The following is a 4,464-nucleotide window of genomic DNA, read 5'->3' as shown; positions in this document are numbered from 1 at the left end:
GGAGCGGCCCGTGTAGGCGGCCTCTGGCCCGGTGTGCGGGGCGGGGTCCGGGGTGAGGGGCGGAGCCGTAAGGTGGGGACGCGCGGCTGCGCGCGGGGGAAGGCGGAGGCTGCTCACCCCGGCAGTGCCTGGAGGCTGACAGGCACCTCTTCGGACAAGCGCGGCGTCACCTCCGCTATCCCGGGTCCCTCTGGGACTGCGGGACGCAGCAGCTGAAGCGCGGTCACTGTCGCTGCTCCTCAGCAAGATGTCGCCGGCGTCCGGGACCCTGCAGCAGCCGGAGGCGAAGGCGCCGCCCCACCCGGGAGCGGACTCCTCCCGGTGCGCCCGGCCCGCTTCCCAGTCTCGGCTATGGCGGACTACGTGCCCCCCTCGGGACTGGCCTGGAGGGGAGAGGACCGGTGCCTAGAAGCGCCCCGCCCGCCAGGCCTTGGCCTTGCTTGTGTCCCTAAAGTCCCCGGCCCGCTCCCTTCCTCTTTGCTCGGAACACCTGTTACTCTGGCTTTCAGCGGGTCTTTCCTTTAGTACAAGCCCTTTCGTATCAACACACCAACGTGTGCTAAGGTACAGATTAAAAGCTTGCTCTCCGCTCAGGGTCGAGTATGCACAAAAATTCTGGAGACTGATTCTCCTGCATTGCGGTTATGTACAATGTTACGGGCAGTTGTTAGTGTTGAAAGCCGCCCCACAATAATTTCTCCCCTGTTACAAAAGCCTTGATACAGTTGCTGCAGAAAAATTGGAAAGGAAAAACGTTGTGGGAAAGATAGACAGGGCCCAGCTGTGTAGAGTGGCTGCGTCCCAGGGCCCTGGCTCTACCTGCCTTTTCCATGTCTCTAAGTCCTGCCCCCATCTCAGCTGAAACACCGAGGTGCACACTGGCCCAGGGGACTGTCCTACTGTGTCCTCTAAGAACTCGAAGTGAGCGCCAGACTTTTCCGGAAGGACTTCACCATGTGCTGCTGACTCCACAGAGGCTGACTTTCCTTCTCCCTAGTAACCTTTGGTTACTAGGTTCTTCTGTCCTTTGGTACTTCTCAGAAACTTTCTCATCGAATCCCCCTTTTGTTCAAGCTGGCTCTGTTGGTCTCTGATGTTTGCAACCAAAACAACCTTATCAAATATTTAGTATGGGTGCCGAGCACCCATGAGAGAAATGCAGGGTCCAGTGCGTCTTAATTAACTTGCTGCACGACTAGCGGCAGAGCCTCGTGGTGTACAGCAACCGGGAGTGTGAGTTCCTGTGATTCGGAGGGTGTGCTGGGCTCTCCCTACACAGGTGTGCTCTTCGGAGGGTGGGGGCTGGCAGGGTCACCTGTCTGCACATGCCGCCTCTGCACAGGATGTGGCAGTGCCTATCCCTGTGGGCCAGGGTACTCATAGCTCCCATATCTCAAGGTGTAGAGGTGGACATAGATGCTTCAGTGTCTAAACCTCCCTGTAGGTCCAGGCCACCCTTCCTACCTCCTGGCCATTGTGTTCTTGGGCACATCTTGTCAGTACCTCCTGCTCAGTGTCTGCACCTGCCTTTTCTGATCCCCACCACCAGTCCATGCTTAGTTCTTAATTTCTGTTGATGGCACTTCCATTCTCCCATATACAGAGTCACCACAGTGCCACCTCTGAGGCTGAGGCACATGTGTGTCTGTCAGACAACATTTCACCTACCCATTCCCTCTCTGGCCCCTCCCTCCGTTGAGGCTGAGTAGCCACAGTATCCGGAGTAAGAAAGTGGTCACAAACATCGAACTGCTTCATGGATCTGCAGAGAGCAAAGACCAGAACCAAACCAAGGTGTGCAGCAGGTCAGGCCTAACTGAGCACTCAGGGGCTTGCTGGTTCGAGGCGATGGGGAGCCACACCTGAGATCCGGGAGTGGGTCTCAATGTGCAGAGCACTCAGGTGAACCCAGACTGCTAAAGGAGGGCAAGGAAAAAAAAAAGGCTTAATAAACAAACCTTCGGCAACAGCTCAGCACAATTTAATTGCCCTTTCCTCTCTTGCTGGCAGCAGACACTGCCAGGAATTCTCATATAGATAAGACACATGGACCTCCTTTTGGGGCGGTTGGCAGGGATTAAACCCAGGTCCTTCACACTGAACTACATTCCCAGCTCTTACGTTGACTCAGGCTTTCACTAAGTTACTAAATGGCCCATCCTGGTCTTCAGTTTGCAGTTCTCCTGCCTCATCCTCCCGGAGTGCAGGGATTACATGCATGCCCCACCATGCCTAGCTCAGAGAAGCACTTTAATACAGACAAGATTTAAACTAGTGTCTGACTAGGTTAATCCTGATGGTCATAGCCTTATTTCTCCAGGTCACACTAGCCACAGGAAAAACCAAAAGTGTGCATTGAAAATGGCATATTTGGCTTGAGTTCCTATCAAGGAGTCTTAGGAAATGCCCCTCTCCAGATGGCCAGGACTTCCTTGATGGCAGAGGCCACAGAGCTGGAATACCATCCACATGCTGTCTCCATGTGCAAGTCCATTGTGCAAGACTCCTGAGCACTGGGGCTTCTGGAATCCTGCAAGAGAAACTGCCCTGAGACTTTCACTTACTGAGGAGTGGTGTTCATTGTGGGACCCACTGGCCACAAACCCTGACCTGGGCTCCAGGCCACCTTCTCCCTGAGATGCTGCTCGGCCTGGGACTCAGATGGCTTCCAGCTGAGCCTCTGCCCTTTCCGCATCACCAGCTGTCTTTTCCTGCTAGCACCGGCCCTGAGGGAATTTTGACATTCTCTGTGCTGTGTCCTCTCTGCCCATTGTGCACTGTCCTTCGCCCCCTCAACTTCTTCCCTTCTGTCTCCATTTTCTTCCTCCTCCCTCTCCTTCTTTCTGCCTGCCTCCTTCCTCAAGTCACCATCCTTCCCTCCCTTGTAAGACTTGCAGCGCAGAGCCTGGCGTTCCTCCAGAACAGTCCCCTTCCCCCTTCCTTGATGTTCCCATTCTTGGAACCATCTAATAAAGAAGAGAAATCTCCCCAATTACCTTGACTGCTAGATAATAAGCTATCAAATGAAGAACACTGTGATCACCATGGCAGTTTGTCAGAACACAGAATTCTGTGTACAGTGCAGTGCTTGGGAAAAACCTGCTTTAAGAGCAAGCCCAGACTGACTCACTGCCTTCTTCTGTGGTGTAGCCTCCTGGTGCTGGCTCTGGGCTGCAAGTGACTTGTGTGTCTGCATTTTTGACGAAATTGCTCCCTCACCCACGACTATGTAGGTCAGGATATCTATCTCTGTAAGGGAGAATAAGCATTCTTTACACACCACAGAACATCTAAACTCCAGGTTTCCCAGAAAATGGAGCCTCCAACTATTGGGAACAAGGAATAGTTGTGATGGAGGATTGCTTAGTTTTCTGGAAAAAGGAAACCTTCCACATTGTTGGTGGGAATATAAACTAGTAATACCATTATGGAAATTCACATGGAGATTCCTCAGAAAACTAAAACTAGAGATTCTATTTCACCAAGCTTTTCCCCTTCTAGGTATCTTCCCAAAAGTTAAAGACCTCATACCGCAGTGATACACGTGTACCCATGTTTATAGGAGCTAAATCTTGGAAACAGTCTATCTGTCCATCAACAGATAAATGGTATTATGGCTTGTGTCTAGATGTCCCCCCAGAACCTCATGTGGTCATAGGTGGGGCTTTTCAGAGGTAGCTGGATCTAGAGTGTGTGATGCTGGGATTAAGTGTGATGCTAGGATTAAGTGTGATGCTGGGATGCAGGGTGTCTGATTACTAAATTAGTCCACTGATTGGTTTGGCACGTTCTGGGAGTGCATAATGGGAAGGCCCTCCCTGAGTGTGAGTGCTATCCACCCTAAGGGCATGTAGCCTGGCTAGAATATAATGGACAAAAAGAAAGCTGCTGTGGTTGCTTGTTGCTTGCTGTTTGTTCCTTACTTCACTGCTTTGGTGCCTTGCACCCACCATGAACTGTTTTTCCTCTGTGATCCCCTCTGCCGTGCCACCCTGCCTTGGAGCCAGCCAACTATGAACTGCAGCCCCTACCAACTTTGAGCTAAATAAATCTTTTCTCCTTTAAGTTGGAGTGTCCTATATTTTGTCTCAGCAACAAGAAAAGTAGATAAGACAAATGGCTAAAGAAAATGTGGTATTGATACACTGAAGAACTACTCTATTGTTAAGAAAGATAAATCTGAGTCATTTGTAGGAAAATTGATGCACCTTGAAACAATAATGTTAAGTGAAATAAATCAGGCACACAAGTTTAAATATTGCATGGCTTCTCTTGTACAAGAAACCCAAATTATAAATAAAGAGCAAAATAAAAGACAATAGAAAGTAAGGAGATAGATCTTTCTCAAATGGGAAGCGGACTGAGAGATGGGGGGGTGTGGAAAAGGTAACTGAGATGTGTTATGCTCATGTACCAACTCCTCACAAGGAATGCAAACATTTTGTACTGCAACCATGTACTAAT

The sequence above is a fragment of the Chinchilla lanigera genome, unplaced genomic scaffold, assembly GCF_000276665.1.
Source record: "Chinchilla lanigera isolate Chin_1 unplaced genomic scaffold, ChiLan1.0 scaffold00091, whole genome shotgun sequence".
Taxonomy (NCBI): Eukaryota; Metazoa; Chordata; class Mammalia; order Rodentia; family Chinchillidae; genus Chinchilla; species Chinchilla lanigera.
Note: the sequence above shows the minus strand (reverse complement) of the source record.